General features: G+C 42.8%; 1 protein-coding gene across 1 annotated transcript in view; it reads left to right on the top strand.

The window, feature by feature from the left end:
- mogat2 (monoacylglycerol O-acyltransferase 2) overlaps positions 1–20,731 on the top strand; it is a 50,147-nt gene that overhangs the window by 21,697 nt on the left and 7,719 nt on the right. The gene's annotated exons all lie outside the window — the stretch shown is intronic.

The raw sequence follows: 20,731 nt of genomic DNA on the forward strand, positions 1-20,731 counted from the left end.
ACTTTATCCACTTATGTTGCCACTTTCAGGGAGGCACTGACGTTCAGAGAGTTCTCAACAATGAAGTCTTCTCATACCTTTGTCAATTGATGCATATTGTTAAGTAGCTCAGTGTGTACTTCACTCTTACTTTTGTGCCAGGGCCTTTGTGGGTTCAAATCTCATTTCCCTGCTATGACTAAACTTGACAGATATTCCCATTGCTGAACCAATTTTTGAGTGTGACATTGTACTGAAGTTGTATCCATGCCTTCAGATGAATGTAAATAAAAATTCCATCAAATTGTTTTTATGAAGTTGTTTTCCTGACTGATATAAACCAGGAAAACAAATTAACTTTTAGATTTAAGGGAATGATCTTATGGCCGTTACAATGTTTACATATTTTCTTTTCCTTTACTCCTTCATGGGATGTGGGTGTCATTGGCTGGGAAGCAATTATTGCCCAGAGGTCAGTTTAGAGTCAGCCACATTGCCATGGGTCTGGAGTCGCATGTAGGCCAGACCAGGTAAGAATGACAGTTTCCTTCTCTAAAGGGCATTAATGAACCAGATGGATTTTTTCCCCTAACTATCACCAATGGCTTCATGGTCATCATTGAACTCTTAATTCCATTCTGGGATTTGAATGTAGGTCCCCAGATCATCATCTGCATTTCTAGATTTACAGGCCAGTGTTACAGGCCAGTGGTAATACTACTGGCCCATCACCTCCCACCATCACTTACAAGGAGGTCAAAGCTAGGAACTAAATTTTCACAGGTATGTGACTTTTCTAAAGGATGGGCACGAATGGAAGTGTGGGAGGGTAGTATTGTTTATATGGGATGGAATAAATGCAAAAACAAGAAATGATCTTGAATTGAAAGATGTAGGATCAATATAGTGGAGGTAAGAAATGTAAGGGGTAAGAAGTAGTCTGTAGGCCCCTATCAGTAGGTAAATGGTGACACAGAGAATAAATCAGAAGGTAATGAGGACATGTAACAAAGGCAGTAAATTAATCACAGGTAACTTTAATCTTCATGTAGGCTGGGTTGGTCAGATTGGCAGATGTAGACATGAAGAATAATACAGCATCTTTTTGGACCAATTTCCTTGAATAATATATGTGGATTCAACTAGGGATCAGGCTCTGTTGGATCCGGTGATGTGTAATGATGCAGGTTTAACCAGTGATTGAGATAAAGATCTCCTAGGAAATAGTGACCATAACATGCTTGAAGTTAGCTTTTAGTTTGAGAGTCATAGAGTCATGAAGCAAGAAAACAGACTCTTTGGTCCAACAAGTCCATGCCAAACATAATCCCAAACTAAACTAGTCCCAGCCATCTGCCCTTGGCCCAATTCCCTCCAAACTTTTTCTATTCACATACTTATCCAAATGTCTTTTAAATATTGTAATTGTACCCACATCCATCACTTCCTCAGGAAGTTCATTCCACACATAAACCAGCATATGTTTAAAAATTTGCCCCTCTTGTCTTTTATATATCTCTTTCATATCACCTTAAAAATGTGCCCCCTAGAAATGAAATCCTCCATTCTAGGAAAAAGAGAAATAATCTATCTATACTCATTATTTTATAAAGTCCTAAAAGGTCACCTCTCAAACTCCTGCGCTCCACTGGAAAATATCCCAGCCTATCCAGCCTTTCTTTATAACTCAAACCTTCCATACCTGGCAACATCCTGGTATCTCTCTACTGAACCCTCTCAAGCTTAATAATATCCTTCCTACAACAAGGCAACCAGATGTATCCCAGAAGAGGCCTCACCAACGCCCTGTACAACCTCGACATGACTTCCCAACTCCTATATTCAAAGGGCTGAGCAATGAAGGCAAGCATGCCAACTTGTTTTCATGACAACTGTGCTGAACTCAAATCAGTGTAGTTGGTTGGTTGGAGTGACTGGGAAAGGGGTTGAAGAAAAAGTGACAGATATTTAAGGAATAGTTCATGGATCACAGCAAAGACAGATTCTAGTGAGGTAGAAGGATTCTAGGAAGGAGAGAAGCTAACCATGGTTAACCAGGGAAGTTAAGGATAGCATCAAATTGAAAATAAAACATGTAGCAAAGATCAGAGGACTAGGAAAGTTTTAAAACCCAACAAAAGATGACCAAAATGGTAATAAAGAGAAAGAAGCTAAATTCTGATGGTAAACTTGCAAATAGTATCAAGCTAGATAGTAAGCTTCTTTAAATACATAAAAATGAAGAGAGAAGTCGATGTAAACATGGGCCCCTTAGAAGATGAGGCTGGAGAATTAATAATGAGGAGCCAGGAAATAGCAGAGGAGTTGAATAAATACTTTGCTTCAGTCCTCACAATAGAAAATAATAATAGAATTCCAAAATTACTAAATAATCAAGAGGCAAAAGGAAGCAAATGAATAAATGCATAATCGATCACTCAGGAGAAGTTGCTACAGGAACTCATGGGGCTAAAGACTGATAGGTTCCCTCGACCTGGTGGAATTATTCCTAGGATGCTAAATGAAATAATATCAGAAATAGTGGATGCACTGCTAAAAATCTTCCAAGCATCCTTAGATTCTGGAAATGTCCCAGAGGATTAGAAAACTGCTAATTTACCACTTTTATTTGAAAAGAGGATACAAAACAACAGGTATCCATAGAACAGTTAGGTTAATGTCTATAATTGGAAACAATAGTAGAGCCTATGATAAAGGATGTAATTAGTTGAGCATTTAAAAATACATGATATGGTCCAGCAGAGACAAGTCATTTCAAGAGGCCTAGAATATAAGAGCCAAGTGCACAGCTGAGACTGTATAAGGTCCTGGGGTGCAGACTGCAACTGGAATACTGTGAGCAGTAACTGGGGAAGGCAATGGCCTTGTGGTATTATCACTGGACTGTTAATCCAGAGACTCAGATAATGTTCTCGGGGCCCGGGTACGAATCCTGTCATGGCAGATGGTGGAATTTTAATTCAACAAAATATCTGGAATTAAGAATCTAATGACCGTGAATCTATTGCCAATTATTAGGGGAAAAGAAACATCTGGTTCACTAATAGGTCAAGCAGCATCAGAAGGCCAGGAACGCTAATGTTTCGGGTTTAGACCCTGCTTCAAAAATGGGGAAGGGGAAAGGGATTCTGAAATAAATAGGGAGAGGGGGGAGATGGATAGAAGATGGACAGAGTAGCAGATAGGTGGAGAGGAGACAAACAGATCAATGAGGCAGGGATGGAGCCAGTAAAGGTGAGTGTAGATGGGGAATTAGGGAAAGGATTGGTCAGTCCAGGCAGAACGGACAGGTCAAGGAGGTGGGATGAGGCTAGTACGTAGGAGATGGGGGTGGGCCTTGAGGAGGGAGGAGTGGACAGGCTAGAGAGGCAGGTACAAGCAGGGCTGGTTTTGGGATGCAGTCAGGAGGGGAGATTTTGAAGCTTGTGACGTCCACATTGACACCATTGGGCAATGTATTGATTCAACGCATCATCTTCCACCATGTGCAATCCGACCCCACCACCAAAGCCATTTTCCCCTCCCCACCCTTATCTGCTTTTTGGAGGGACCACTCTCTCCGGGACTCCCTTGTCAGCTCCACAATCCCCTCCAGCCCCACCACACCTGGCACCTTCCCTTGCAACCACAGGAAGTGCTACACCTGCCCCTACACCTCCCTCCTCACCCCCATCCCAGGCCCTAGTAAGGTCTTCCACATCAAGCAGTTGTTCACTTGCACATCTGCCAATGTGGTATACTGTATCCACTGTTCCTGTTGAGACCTCTCCTCCTCTACATCGGGGAAACCAAGCAGGGGCTTGGGGATCGCGTTGTGGAACACCTACGTCTGGTTCGCAAAAAACAACTGCACCGCCCACATGAACCATTTCAACTCCCCCTCCCATTCCTCAGATGACATGTCCATCCTGGGCATCCTGCAGTGCCATAATGATGCCACCCAAAAGTTGCAGGAACAGCATCTCATATTTTGCTTGGGAACCCTGCAGCCCAATGGTATCAATATGGATTTCACCAGCTTCAAAATCTCCCCGCCCCCGAATGCATCCCAAAACCAGCCCAGCTCGTACCTGCCTCCCTATCCTGTCCTCCCACCTATCCACTCCTCCCACCTCAAGGCCCAACCCCATGTCCTACCTACTAGCCTCATCCCGCTTCCTTGACCTGTCTGTTCTCCCTGGACTGACCTATCCCCTCCCTAACTCTCCACCTACACTCACCTTTACTGGCTCCAATCTCACCTCCTTGACCTATCCGTCTCCTCTCCATCTATCTTTTTCTATCTGCCTCTCCTTTTCTCCCTATTTATTTCAGAATCCCCTTCCCCTCCCCCATTTCTGAAGAAGGGTCCAGACCCAAAATGTCAGCTTTATTGCTCTTCTGATGCTGCTCAGCCTGTTGTGTTCATCCAGCTCCCCACCTTGTTATCTCAGATTCTCCAGCATCTGCAGGTCCTACTATCGCTGGTTCACTAATGTCCTTTTGGAAAGGAAACTACCATCCTTACCTGGTCTGTGGCCCCAGAGCCATAGCAATAAGATTGACTCTGAACTGCCCTCTGGGCAATTAGGGATGGGCAATAAATGCTGCCTCACCAGTAATGCCCTCATCCTGTTAAAGAATGAAGGGGAAAAAAATGTTCTGGGCCCCATATCTAAAGAAAATGAGCTGGTGGTGTTGGGAGTCCAGAGGAGGTTTACAACGATGACCAGTGAATCATTGAAGTGCAGAAAGAGGCCATTTGGCCCATCGGTTCTACACCAACTGTGTGAAGAGCATCCCACCCAGACCTGCCTCCCCACTCCATTCCCATAACCTTGCTTTGGGTTTTACAATGGCTAGTCAATCCTTGATATTATGGGGCAATTTAGCATGGCCAACCCACCTAACCGGCACATCTTTGGACTGCAGGAGGAAAACAGAGCGCCTGGAAGAAACCCACACAGACATGGAGAGCATGTGCAGACTCTGCACAGACATTCACCTGAGGTTGAACCCAGGGATGAAGGACTTGTCATATGAGGATAAGCTGATAAAGAAGGCCTACAGCATCCCTACTTTCATTCGTTGGGTCATTCGGTATAAAAGTTGGCGAGTCATGTTGAGGCTGTATAAAACTTCAGTTAGGCCACATTTGCAGTATTGTGTGCAGCTCTGGTCACCACACTATGGGAAGGATATTTAACAAGACGCTGCCTGGACTACATTAGCTATAAGGAGAGGTTGGACAAACTTGGATTGTTTTCACTGGAGCATCGGAGACTGAGGGACTGAAGTAGATGAAATTATGGGACGTATGGATAGAGTGGACAGTTGGTGTCTTTTTCTCAGGGTGGAAATGTCAAATACTAGAGGCCATAGGTTTAAGAAGAGAGGGGGAAAGGGAAAATGCAGGGCAGGTATTTTTCGCAGAGGGTGGCAGGTGCCTGGAACACACTGCCAGGGGAGGTGGTAGCAGCAGATATGGTATCAATGTTATTGGGGCATTTAGGTGGCCACATGAACAGGCAGGAAATAGAGGGATATGGACCATGTGCAGGAGATGAGAATAGTTTACAATGGCATCATGGCCAGCAGAGAACTAGCAGGCCAAAAGGCCTGTTCCTGTGCTGCACTACTCTGCATTCCAGTAAATCATCCCATAACACTCCACAGGAACTGCAGTTGACAGAATTTGTTGCTGAACAAATTAAGATAGGAAAATATTGCAGACCCGGTGGGGACCTGTAAGTCAAAAGATTTTACTGATCAACTTCTAAATGAAGAAATTACTTGACAAGATTTCATATTTTTGTAATGTCTGTTTCAATATGCATCAGAATCAATGTAAGTTAATTATAAATTAATATTGAAGTCATTGTTTTATGAAGTGTAATTTATACAGGGAATAGCAGGTACGTCACAAAGTGACTGGCCAGTACACTGTTTCTGCATGGCCTAGGCTCAGGCACACAGTCCATTCAGGCTCAAATCTTCCCTGGGTCAAATTGTAGCTCCCATCCTTCAGGGATTCATGGCTGGCAGCAACTTTCCTTTCTATAGGGTTCCACCACGCAATGCTTTATATGATTGGAAGACATTTTTCCAGAACCTTCTCAAACATCCTTCTCCCATCAGTTGTAGTGGTGTGTATCTAGCTGTTCATACGGCATGGACAATTCTGGCCATTCAATCTCATAGAACCTGGAAAAAAAGATAACAGTAATCCTAAATATGCTTTTTGAATGCTCAAGAATTCTACTCTCCCAAGTGACTCCTTGATTCTCTCTCTTTTTTTTATTTGGCTGCTTACCACAGGAACGATTTTAATTTCCTTCCTTTTGGCACGGCTTCCTATCCAAATCACATAGCCTAGAATTTCTCATTATCTAAAAATTACAATTGATACCTCTGGATATAAACCATCAAATATCCTTTACAAAAATTTTTAAATTAGACACAGATTCATCAGACATTTTAAAGCAGCTTCCAAATTTTCCTTACTGTCATTGCATCAAGATCAAAGGTAGCCACCGCAAGTAAAAGTTTGATTAAAGTGATTGTTTTGAACAAGTTTCTGAAGCGGAGACAGATCAAAAATGGCAAGGTTAGAACATAGAACAGTATAGGCCCTTTGGCCCACGATGTTGTGCCAACCTATTATCCTACTAAGATCAATAAAAGGTTGAGGGATGGAATTCTACAGCTAGGACCTGGGCAGCTGAAAGCATGGAACATTGAAGAAACATAGAATTATAGACACATAATATGGATGAAACACTTCAAGTCTCTACCATCAAATATATACCACCAACCACACTAGTCCCAGTTCCTGAACGAGACTCATAGCCTTGAATGTTATGACACTGCAGATGCTTATCCAAGTCCATTTAAAGACTGTGACATTTTATGTCCCCACTACCCTTCCAGGCGTGCATTCTAGACCCTCACCACCCTCGGTGAAAACATTTTCTTCATATGGTCTCTAAACCTCCTGCCTTTCACTTTAAAATAATGCTCCCTCATTATTGACCTTTCAACTAATGAGAATAGCTGCTTTCTATCCACCGTGTTTATGTCCCTCAATATCAATTACCCCTCAGTCAGGTCCCCCTCGGGCTTCTGTGCTCTAAAGAAAACAACCCAAGCTTAACCAGTCCCTCTTCATTGCTGAAAATCTCCATCCCAGGCAGCACCGTGGGGAATCTCCTCTGCAGCCTGCCCAGTGCAATCAGATCCTTCCGATAGTGCAGTGACTATAACTGCACACAGTGCTCCAGCTAGGGCCTCAAAGTCCTGTTCAGCTCCAACATTCATTCCCTGGTCTTACAATCTAGGCCACGACTGACAAGAACATGCGTCTCATATATCTTATTAACGGCCCTAGTAATCTGATCTGTCACTTTCAGGGATCTGCCGACAAGCCCCAAAGATCCGTGTTCTTCCGAGCTTTTGACTCAAAATGTTAACTCTGTGTCTCTCTCCACAGATGCTGCTAGACCTGCTGAGTTTCTCCGAGACTTTCCATCTTTATTTCAGATCATAAGCATCTGCAGTATTTTGCTTTCTTAAGAGACCTAGCTTGCCTTTCCCGATTGATAGGTAAGTTCAAGATTCTTTTTTAAGCACTAACACATGACCACCTTCCTAGAGTCAGAGGTCTACAGCATGGAAACAGGCCTTTTGGCTCAACTTGCCCATACCGCCCAGTTTTCACAATTTAAACTAGTCCTATTTGCCTGCTTTTGGTCCATATCCTCCATACCTATCTCATCCATGTATCTATCCAAATGTTTCTTAAATGACAAAATTGTATTCGCTTCCACCACAACTTCTGGCAGCCCATTCCAGACACTCACCATCCTCTTGAGTGAAAAATTCCTCCTCGGGATCCTTTTGTGTCTCTTTCATCTCATCTTAAACATATTTCCTCCAATTTTAGACGCCCCTACCATGGGGAAAAGCTGTTGGCTATCTACCTATCGATGCCTCTCATGATTTTATACACCTCTGTAAGGTAACCCCTCAGTCTCCTATGCTCCAGAAAAAGAAGTCCCGGCCTGACCAGCCTCTCCTTATAAATCCCACCTTCCAGTCCAGGAAACATCCTAGTAAATCTTTTCTAGTTAATATCTTTCCTACAGTAGGGCGATCAGAACTGCACACAGTACTCCAAATGTGGCCTCACCAACATCTTCTACAGTTGCAAAAAGATGACCTGAATCTTACACACAATGCTCTGACTGATTGAGAAATAGCTTTGAAGTTATCCCGTGAATTTGGTCCTTAGTACTATTCACCTCTATGTAAACAAAATGCCCAGCCTCATTTCAGCTATGTTGCCAACATTCTCATTTTTAATGTTGAATTGTCCTGAACCAGCTGCCTTTCAGGCTTCTTCCTCATTGGAATTTGCGCCCCCCCCACCCCTTCACGGTCTCAGATGGTACATTCCAGACCCTAACCCCTCGAGTGACCCTGCCCCCCCCCCACACCCTCAGACAGTTCATTCCAGGCCCTTACATCGAGTGAACCTGCCTCTCCCACACTCTCAGACAGTACATTGCGGACCCTAACCCCTCGAGTGAACCTGCCTACCCCACACTCATACAGTTCATTCCAGGCCCTTACACGAGTGAACCTGCCTCTCCCACACTCTCAGACAGTACATTCCAGACCCTTACATCAAGTGAACCTGCCTCGCCACACTCTCTCAGACAGTACATTCCAGACCCTAACTGCTCGCTCCTCATGCAAGTAGTTCTGCTATAACGCTTGTTTTGTTAACACAAATTGGCTATAACGCGATTGATGAATAGTGAACGCTGTTTGGATAATATGAACCTTCTGCTGTGCAGGTATAGCAATTTCCCCATTACGTGATCTTCTGTGGTGGTTTTCTATAGTACGGTCACGTTATAGGAGAACTACCTGTATCACCATTTCCCTCTTTTGTCAGTTGCCTTGAATCAGTTCTATAAAAGGTTCTGGATCCTGTCGTCAATGGGGACAATGTACTTTTTAATAGCAAGATCCACATTCCCGTGACTTACTGGATGGAGAAAATCTTGCTATAAAGTGAAGCAAACAAGTAAATATTGCTCTTTTGATCCGCTGATCAGATACACAGCAGAGAAGCCTGTGTTTTTTGAAGAACTGTCAGATATTAATTGTTCAGAAAGGAGCTATCTATTCTGGATGATGTGTGTCAAGACAAACCATGAACTCCCGAATGTATTCATATCAAATTCAGTCTGTGGAGGGAGCCAAAGGTTCATAAAATGGTCTTTCAATAGATAACATCTAATGCAATGGGTTGAAGGGTCTCTTCTGTGCTGCATGACTCTATGTCCCTATATACCTGCATTTACACACATGCAATGTCCCCAATACTGCATTCAGTTAGTTTGATGTGAAGAATCAAACAAACACAGAGAATGCTGGAGAAAATCAACAGGTCCGGCAGTGTCCGTGGTAAAAGAAGCAGAGTTAACGTTTCAAGTCCAGTGGCCCTTCTTCAGTTTTGCAGCAATTTCCATTTTATGTTTGTTTCAGATACCCAGCACATTTTCCTGCCCCAAAGAAAACTAAGCTAGATTTACAAAATGTCTGTGGTTCTGTTTTTAACCACAAGATGTAGCTCAAATGTGTGACAATTCAAATGGGAGCAGATTTGTTCTCCCTTGGACTTTTCATGAATAGGTTGATTGCGACAGTTTGCAATGCATTTATTTCAATTTCCAAGTGTGACTGATCAGAAATTTACTGTACATTTTCACTCAGAAATAAACAAATGCATCAATGGTTCTTTTCACAGAAGTTAAAAAGTTATATTCACATGGTATGTAACCCTCAAACTTACATTTATGTAGTGCCTTTACCATAGTAAAACATCTCAAAGTACCTAATTGAGGAATGTCTTACAAAGGGTTGTTGGCATCCAAGTGCCCTGTGAATGGTCTTCCACTCTTTTCAATGATACCAACAATGGATGAGTCCATTGTAGGGAATTCCAGTTAAGACAATATTTAGTGTTAACGAAAACAATGTCAGAAAGTACTGGAGAAAATTCAGTAAGTCTGGTTGCATCTGTGGAGGGAAGATGGAGTTAATGTTTCAGGTCTAGTGACACTTTTTTAGAACTGGGTGCTATCTGACCTGCTGAGATTCTCCAGCAATTTCTGCTTTTGTTTCAGATTTTCAGCATCCGCAGTTCTTTGTTTAATTTCAGTGTTAAATCACTCCCTTCTAGATCTGCAAAGGGAAAACATGCAAGAGTTATGAGGAGAAGTCTACATGCATTGAGACAATGTTAGAGTGGTGAGGTCACTGGCCTAGGAATCAGTGGGGGGGGGGTGATGTTTTGTGAAGGGGAGTGGGGTAGGGCATGAGTTCAAATGGCAGATGCAAGAATTTAAATTCAATTAAATAAAATGAGGATTTGAAATCCAACCTCAGGTTTTTCTTTGTTCGGTTATTCTTCCAAGCAATGTGAGCATCACTGGTATTTTATTGTCCATCCCTGGTTGCCCTCAAACTGAGTGGCTTTCTGAGTCATTTCAGAGGTAGGGTAAGACTTAATTGCATTGCTGTGGGTCCAGGGGTACATGTAGATCAGACCAAGTAAAGATGTCAGATTTCCTTCCCTAAAAGCAATAGTGAGCCAGATAGGTTTTTAAAACAATGTTTTGTGATAATCTCATGGCATCTATTATTAAGAATAGATTTTTCAATTGAATTTACATTTTGCCACTTGTTACGATGGGATTTGAATCCATGTCCCCAGAGTACCAGCCTGGTTCTCTGTGCCATCATTCTCCCTCTTCAGTAAACATGCATTGCAGTAATTCTGTCAGCTCTAGACTAGGCAGACCCAGAAGCACAGGCGTGGACTTCTGTCTTACCATAAAAACATATGAACAAGGAACAAGAATGGGCCATTAGGCTCTTCAAGCCTGCCCCATAACTTAATAAGATCATGAGTGATCTCAATTCCAACTATCTGCATATCCCCAGAATTGGTCACCAAGAATTTGCTCTTCTGATCAATGAGGATGCTCTCTCCCCTCATTTTATCATGAATCGGGGGAGGCGATAGCCTAGTGGTATTATCGCTTCACTGTTAATCTAGAGGCCCAGGAAAGGATCCTGGGGACCCGGGTTCAATCCCACCTCGACAGATGGTGGAATTTGAATTCAATAAGTATCTGGAATTAAGAATCTAATGATGACCATGAATCCATTGTCGATTGTCAGGAAAAGCCCATCTGGTTCACTAATGCCCTTTAGGGAAGGAAACTGGCATCCTTACCTGATCTGGCCTACATGAGACTCCAGACTCACAGCAATGTGGTTGACTCTCAGCAGCCCTCTGGGCAATTAGGGATGGGCAATAAATGCTGCCTATTCCCGTGAATGAGAAAGAATGCACTGACCCTGGAGAGACCTGTGTTTGTGCTGTGAAGGGTTAACTCAAATGGTGTGCATGGGTGACTTTCCGTCAATATTATCACCCAAACCAATATCAATGTTTCCACCCTGTTCCTGACACAGTGGGATTAACATGCATTGAGTAAACACAGGGTTCAGAGGGTGTTACAGAAGAGGACAAGGGACAATCATTAACCCAGGCACTGCGTTTTGGGTTTCCGAGTTTATTCGTACAAACTAAAGTAACTATTCTCATGGCTCTTCAAAATCGGATGTGGTAACAAACCACACGTGCAGAGAACGAAATAAGTGGGGACACTAATCTAATTGATTTCAAGATTACCAGTCCAAAGGTGTAGATGAATAAGACTTGAGTTCAAGTCTTTTTTTGAGAGATTTTTACGTTCAGCTTGTATGAAACTAGGACCACACGGCGCATGATATTCAAGGTTGCATAGCCTACCGGGTGAAGGGTTGGCAAAGAACACTCCCCACCAATCACAGCAGTTCCCTGGCCACTTAATGGGCTTCAAACAACGCTTATGCCCATCACACTGGTGGCAACCCCAAATCAGCGAGCTTTTGGCTAATCTCTCTAATTCCAGAGGCACTAGCGGACAAGACTGGACTTCAAAGCAGTCCCCAGACTCTACATCCCGAAATCCAGGGCCAGATGAGCTTTGGGGCAGGAATGGGGAGGCTCAGAACAGAGAGGGTTGGCAAGGCCTGTAGGAATTGGACTTGGCTGGGGTTGGGGTCGTGGGAGTTGGTGGAAAGAAATTGTTCACAGTCCAAGGGTGTGGGCTAGGACTGAGATGAAGAAAAATGCCTTCACCCAGAGAGTGGGGAGCCTGTGGAATTCTCTGCCACAGAAAGAGGTTGAAGATAAAACAGTGACTGTTTTCAAGAAGGATTTAGGTAAAGTTCTTGGGACTAAAGGGATAAAATGGTTAATGGTGGGGGGGGGGGATGTTGGAACAGGGGACGGAATTGGGTGATCCACCATGATTATATTGAATGACAGACCAGGCTCGAAGGGTTGAATGGCCTACTCCTGCTCTGTTTTCTATGTTTCTAAAAGCCTGGGGAGGCTGTGATCGCTGAATCCCATGAAATCTTAGCGGAGTGATATTCTGGGCTTTCTCCTTGACCCTGAACACCTCAGATGGTGTCAAAAATGAGGTTAGGCCATTAGACAGTCAATAAATGGATACTTAAATGGGGTGAGGGCTGGCAGGACTAACAATTCTGCCTTCAGAGAACTGTTGAATAGTTTTAGCCTCCGAGAATAAAATTGATCTAGAGGCACGGTGAGGAGCTGCGAGAAAGATTTACTGAAACAATATCAGAACTGAGTGTCAGGGAGGATTGAACAGGGTGGTGCCCTTTCTCCAGAACAGAGAAGATTGTGGGGAAGGGCCGATAACCTGATTGAGATTTTAAAGGCTATGTAAAGGTTTTACGGGAAAGATTTTTCCACTCACAGGACCAGAATTACAAGCATTAAATTGTTGACAATTGCTAACAAATCCAACAAAGAATTCAGGAGAAACATCTTTACAAAGGAGCATGGTGAGAAAATGGAACATTTTGGGCACATTTCACGATTCTTATATAAATGCATGAAGGAGAAAGGAATGGAGGAATATGCTGACTGGGTGAGATGAAGATGATCAGAGGAGGCTCAAGTGGAGCACAGATTTTGCATGTTCAGCCGAATTGGCTTAATTCTTTACGTAAGGCCTTTGATAAAATCCCAGTTGGGATCTGCAGATTAATGCATTTTAAAAATATCTGAAAATTACACAGCTGGTATTGGTGTTGGTGAACATGAATCTCTCAGATCCTGGGCATCAGCATCTTCTTAGCTGTCCCTGGAGCAGTGGGTCTCCTTGAGGACAAGAACACCTTGCAGAGACCTATGCAGATGCCCTGAGGCCCAGTATGAGACCCCAATTTGAACAGAGGATGAACTGTTATTTAAGAATTTTTTTTATCCTTATTGCAACTCAAAATGAGGCTAGATTGTGGTGATAAAATACTTTTCACTGTATCTTCAAGATACATGTGACAATAAATTCATTCATTTGTTCATTCACCTCATTCACTAATATACTATAGGAAAGGAAATCAGCCATCCTTACCTGATTTGGAGTACATGTGACTCCAGTCCCACAGCAAAGTGGTTGACTCATAACTGCCCAATGATCTCATCTAGCAGGCTACACACTAATACCACTAACTCCTTATGGCAGTCTAGGAACAGATATTAAATGCTGCGTGAAGGCTACACTATCATATGTTGGGTGTACTTTGTCATTCAAACATATGAAATAGGAGCAAAAGTAGACAATCCAACCTCTTCATTGGATCTCCATCAGAGATCTTTCTCTGAATCAACTGGTGTATGATCAGGTGTATGACCTATGATCTCTCTGCTCTTGATTTCTCTTCCTATAAACTCTGTGCCTGTGTGCTCTCCTCTCTCACTGCACATAAATAAGGGGCTGAGCTCCAAAACCTTTTCCGACTATAACCTGGTATCATGCGACTTCGGACTTTTTCCACCCCACTCCAACACTGGCATCTCCACATCCTGAAAGGGTAATCCCTGATCTGAAAACAGTGGCTCCCTGGTTCTGGTGTGATCCACAAAGGGTAGACATCTTTCCGCATCCATCTTGCCAAGAAGAACTGTTCAGGGTTTTATACACTTCAATCCAGTCACCCCCTCAGCCTCCTAAATTCCAGCAGCAGCATGCCCAGTCTGTCAGTGTCCACTCACAAGACAATCTAGGTATCAGTCTAGTAATCTCTGAACCACCTCCAATTCATTTATAGCCTTCCTTAAATTAGGAGACCAAAACTGTACGCAGTACTTGAGATGTGATCTCACCAATGTCCTCTGTAACTGAAGCAAAACATCCTCAATATAGCATTCAATTCCTCTTGTAATAAAGGAGAGTATTCTATTTGCCTTCCTAGCTAAGGGTTGCACATCCATACTCACCTTTTGTGACTCAGTTACCAGAACACATACATCTCTCTGCACCTCAGTAATGTCAGTACACCACAGTTATTTTCTGTTGAATTCATACTTTCTGACAAAGTGAACAATTTCACGTTTTCCCACATTATAGTGCATCTGCCAGATTTACAATTGTAAACTTCCTTATGTCTTCTTCACAAAATACTTAGAAATGGTTAAAAAATGCTAGCCTATCCACTGATGCCTACTTCCTGTGAATGAATTAAAAAAAGAATAATCTAAGTCATCAATGTAAACAATAAAAAGCTGAGGCACTAGCACAGACTCTAGAGGACTCTCATAGTCCCATCCTGCCTAGGCCCATTTATTCATACTCTGTTTTCTGCCAGCCAGCCAATAATCTCTGGGCATGAGCTTTTACTTTTACTTTCCACAATAACCCATGACATGGCATCAAATTAAATCCCTTCTGGAAATCTAATACAGTACATCTATGAGTTCCCCTTTATTAATAGCATGCATTATCCCACCAAAGAACACCAATAAATTGGTTGAACATCATTTCCTATTTACAAAACCATACTGATTTTCCTTCATTGTATTGTTCTTTTCTCGGTGTGCAGCTACGATCTCTTTAATGATCAATTCTAATATATTTCCTATAATAGATATGAACCTAACTGACCTGTAGTTTCCTGTTTTCTATCTCCTCCCTTCTTGGATAGAGGATTTGTATTTGCTACTTTTCAGTCTAATTGATCCTCTTCTGATCCTAGGGGATTTTGCAATATTAAAACCAACCCATTTAGTACCTCATTTGCAACCTCGCTGAAGACTCTAGGGTGAAACTAGGGCATCACGGTGGCACAGTGGTTAGTACAGCTGCCTCACAGCACTAGGGCCCAGACTGGATGACTGTGTGGAATTTGCATGTTCTCCCCATGCCTGCATGTGTTTCCTCTGGCTGCTCCAGTTTCCCGCCATAGTCCAAAAATGTGCAGGTTAGGTGGATTGACTGTGGGAAATATAGGAATAGAGGGGTGAGAAGTGGTCTAGGTGGTATGCTGTTCAGACTGTCAGTGTCGATGGGCTGATTGGCATGCTTCCACACTCTAGGGATCCTATGAAATCCATTTGAAATCAAAGACTTCTCAGCCCACAGCTCCATCAATTTGCTCATAATCACTTTCTTCAAGATTAAAACTTCTCTTAAGTTCCTCTCCCTTCCACTTCCTGACAAATAGCCATCTTTGAGATTTTATTTATATCCTCAGGAGAAGATAGAAGCAAAGCATTAGCTCATTTCATCCTCTATTTCCTTATTATCTATTATTGACTACCCATTACCCCTCCCTAATGAACTGACATTCACATTATTTACTCTTTTACTTTCTAAGTTCCGGCAGAATCCCTTGCTATCTAAATCTAACCCAGCTGGGTTACTGTAGGTCAGGATCTCCAGAGGCAATTTACAAAGGTGAATGTTTAACTATGCTATGGGAAACAGAAGCTATGATGGGGCTAGATTTTGACTAGATTCCTCAAAGCCCTGCACTGTAATTTTGCTGGTTTCAATTTACTTGTTGGAGCAATGGAACAGGAGGAGGCCATTCAATCTCTCCATCCTTTCCATTTTTCGATTTGATCACCACTGATCTGTATCTGATATACCTTCCACCTGGTTTGGTAAATGCTAGTGTCTTTAGCAAACAAAAATTCTCTCAACCTCAGCCTTGAACACCCAGTGTGAAACTCAGCCTTAACAGAGTTTTACGGGAGTAAGTTCCAGGTGTCCAGTGTGTTTTGTGCAAAAGCTTGCTTCTTCACAAAATCTCTGATCAGTCCAGCTTGACTTTCAAGATTCCACACCCATGGCATTCCCCACCACTAAACTCCGCCATTCTCCCAACTGCTACCCTCTGCCACCCGAACTGCTACTCCAGCGAGGGGAATTTTACCATCATGTTTATAGTATAGGGCAAATGTGTTAGTTCATGACTAACATGCCACCCTTCCTGGCAAGGTAAATCATCTGACCACTTGCTAATCAACTCATTAAGAGCTAGAAGGGCAGGCATCTTGCCATACCATAGGCCTGGACACTGCCTGGGTCACTAACGCTTCAGGCCTATCAGAGAATTACTCGAAGCCTACTCCAGCTTGGCAGTTAGCACTTTTAATTCACAGCACCAGGGAGCCAGGTTCAATTCCAACCTCAGGTAACTGTGTGGAGTTTGCACATTGTCCCTGTGTCTGCATAGAGTTACCATCAAGTGCTTCAGTTTCCTCCCACAGTTCAAAGACATGCAGGCTAGATTTCTTTTATTCAAAACAAGATGTGAGCATCACTGGCTAGGCCAGCATTTATTTCGAATTGCCAAGGCAGGTGTTAAGAGTTAACCTCATTGCTATAGATTTGCAGACATGCATGGGCCAGACCAGGTGAGGATGGCAGTTTCCAAAACCAGCCCAGCTCGTCCCCTCCCCCCACTGCGTCCCAAAACCAGCCCAGCCTGTCTCTGCCTCCCTAACCTGTTCTTCCTCTCACCCATCCTTTCCTCCCACCTCAAGCCGCACCTCCATTTCCTACCTACTAACCTCATCCCACCTCCTTGACCTGTCCATCTTCCCTGGACTGACCTATCCCCTCCCTACCTCCTCACCTATACTCTCCTCTCTACTATCTTGTTTTCTCTCCATCTTCGGTCCTCCTCCCCCTCTCTCCCTATTTATTCCAGTTCCCTCTCCCCATCCCCCTCTCTGATGAAGGGTCTAGGCCCGAAATGTCAGCTTTTGTGCTCCTGAGATGCTGCTTGGCCTGCTGTGTTCATCCAGCTCCACACTTTGTTATCTTGGATTCTCCAGCATCTGCAGTTCCCATTATCAGTGTTACATCTCTGAACAGGTTAATCAGAAAATATCTACAAAAGGGTTGAAAGGAGTTAATAACATCCCCAGTTTATTTGGCTAATTGACTAATCAACGTGAAGAGGTCATGATTTCCAAGTGTCTGCCTCTTTTCTATGACTATACCCGTACTCAGGTTGCCTTGGAAAGGGAGCATCAAGGCAGCCCATAGAGAGAGGTGGACAATGCGGGGTCTGTGTGCATTATCTTCCCACCCCCCACGACCAAAATCATTTTGGTTTAACACCTCTCTTGTTGCCCCATTTTCTTTGTAATTTTGTTTTTATTATTGTTGCCCTGTCCCTGGAGGGGCAGTACTTACTAATCTGTAATTGTTTAATTGCTCAAGTGGGTGATTTGGTAGTGGGTTTTGAAAAAAGAAAAAGCAAAAAGCAAGGATGAAAGAGAAAACAGGAACAAGGTGCTGAGTTAGATTATGATTCATGCTTCACTCTAAGATGTGAGTGTCACCGGCTAGCCAGCATTTATTGCCCCTCCCTCATTGCCCTTTGAACTGAATGGCTTACTGGGCCATTTCAGAGGGCAGATGAGCCATATTGATGTGGGTCTGGAGTCACATGTAGGCCAAACCAGCTGAGGATAACAGATTTCCTTCCCTAAAGAATATCAGTGAACCAGATCATTTATTTCCCAACAGTTAGCAGTGGTTTCATGATTATCAATAGATTCTTAATCCAGATAATTATTGAATTCCAATTCCACTTTCTGTTCCGGCAGGATTCAAACCTAGGTCTCCAGAACTTTACCTGAATTACTGGGTTAAAGTCTAGCGGTAAGGCCACTACCATCAGCCATGGTCCAATTGAATGGCAGGGCAGTTTCACAGGTCTACTCTTCATAATTTCTATAAATATGTGATTGTAAAAACCATCTGATTCACTATTGTCCTTTAGGGAAGGAAAACTGCCGTCCTTTCTTGGTCTGGCCTCCGTGTGACTCCAGACCCACAGCAACGTGTTTGATTCTTAACTGCCCTCTGATGTTGTTGACTAAGTTATTCAGATCAAGGGGAATTCAGGGATGGGCAATAAATGCTGACATTGCCCACATCCTATGAAAAAATGAAAAAAGAATGGAGTTAGATGATCCTTATATTAACGGTACTGTGTATGTAGAAAGTGTACACGAGAAGAGGTGAATTATTGGTGGGAAACACCACATTCAAAACCAGAAGCATTCTATTCCTCTCCTCCCAACTTCTTCCGCTCCAGGCCCAGTTCTACAACAATGTTTATTTATTTACTGAACAATTAATCTGTTAAAGATTAATTTATGGTTTTTAAAACTGTAGCACAGCACTCAATGTCCAAGGTCAGTGTTCGACATGACCTTCACCTACTCCCAAGATGTATGTTTTGTTGATTAAAAAAACACCTTTGGAAATTCTGACAGGATGGGACATGATTGATCAAGATCAGTTTCGTACATTCTACATTTGGTTGAGAAGCCAGAGGCAGCTGTTTTCACGTGATAGTTGCAGGAGGCTATTCGGCCACATGAACATATTCTGAAATTCAGCTTAATCATGGTTCATCTTTTCACCGTGGTTCCATGACAAATCAATCAGAAGTAGATCAGAAAGGATTTGTTAGCTGATTATTGAAATGAAGGGTTTTGTCTTAGGAAAGATGAACAGTTTGGAGCTTTTCCCCTTGGAGTGAAGAACAATGAGAGGTGATCTTACTGAAACATATGAGATCCTGAGGAAGCTGGACAGCGTAGAGACTAAGAGGATCTTTCCCCTTATGGGAGAATCTATACTAAGGAGCGCTGATTCAGAATGAGAGGTTTCCCACTTCAGGCAGAGATGAGAATGTTTATGTCCTCCCTGGGACGATCATTAGTTTGTGGGATTCTCTTCCACTGAGAACACTGAGACTAACTCATTGAATATATTCAAGGTTGAGTTAGACAGATTTTTGAGCAATTATGGATTCTCAAGGATTTGGGGGAAACAGGCAAGAAGGTGGAGCTGAAGCCATAATTGCATCAAATGTGATTGTATTGAATTGTTTTCAATGATATCTCATCTCACTTTTCTAAACTCCAATGCCTATAGGTTGTCAATCCAACTTCTTTTCATATGACAAACCTACCATGCCAGGAATCAGTCTGGGGAATTTCCACTGCACCTCCTCAATGATTTTTTACATCATCCGCAGACTGTGAGTGTAGCATTCATTGTCCATCCCTACATGTCCACTGGGCAGATAAGAGACCTGGTGTCACATATAAGCCAGACCACATAAGGATGACAGATTTCCTTCCCTAATTGACATTAGTGAATGAAATCAGCTTTCCCAACATTCAGCCCTGGATTGATGGCCATTATTACACTCTTAATTCCAGGTTGTTATTGAATTGAAACTTCACCATCTGTCATGACAGGATTTGAGCCCAGGTCTCCAGAACTGGGTGTTGGGATTAACAATCCAGTGATAATACCAATAGGCCATCACTTCCTCTATAGTATAGCCTTTCTTAGAGAAGATGAACAAAACGACGTAAAATGCTCCAGGTGTATACAGAGCAATATTTTTGCTCCTATCCTCAAACCAGAGATGAAGGACTGGCTACATGCAGAGACTGGGGAAGCTGGATTCATTCTCAAAGAGGCAAAATGGTTAAGAGAGTATTTGATGGAAATATTCAAAGTAATGAATAGTTTGGATCGTGGTTTTTCATAGGGTGGTTTTGAATTTGAGCACAAAGAAACTGTTATCTTTAGCACAAGGGTCAGTGGTGGCAATATGGGCTGGCTTTGCCTGTGTGATTCACGCATCATGAATGAACTAATTTTAAAAAAGCAGGCAGACTAGTCATAATTGTGAAAAGAACCTCAGGTGCTATTGGATAAGGACAATAAATATAGACCTAGCCTGTAAGATACACATTCCATAAATGAATCATTTTTCAAAGCAATGCAAAAATGAGGAGGAAAACAATTGCATAGAATAATGATGTGAAATTCATTGTCTGAAAGACTGAGTGAAGCAAGTTGAATCATTTTCAAAAATGCTAATACTGTAGTCAAATCATTAATTTGGTTTCTGTCTCCACAATGCTGCCAGAGCTGTTGAGTTTCCCTCGTACTCTTTGTGTTTGTCTTTGGATATATTTTTTATTTACTCATTCACACAATGGTTGCTGTTGTCTGGGCCAGCACTTTTTGCCTGTCCCTAGTTTCCCCCTTGAGAATGTGGTGGTGAGCTGCCTTCTCGAACCACTGCAGCCTGTGTGTTGTAGTTAAACGCACAATGTCATTAAGGAGGGATTTCCATGATTTTGACCCATTGACAATGAAGGAAGAATGTCAGGATGGATGAGTGGTTGGGAGGGGAACTTGCAGAAGGTGGTGTTCACATCTACTTGCTGCCTTTGTCCTTCTAGATGGGAGTGGTCCTG

Source organism: Stegostoma tigrinum, chromosome 6, assembly GCF_030684315.1.
Source record: "Stegostoma tigrinum isolate sSteTig4 chromosome 6, sSteTig4.hap1, whole genome shotgun sequence".
Taxonomy (NCBI): domain Eukaryota; kingdom Metazoa; phylum Chordata; class Chondrichthyes; order Orectolobiformes; family Stegostomatidae; genus Stegostoma; species Stegostoma tigrinum.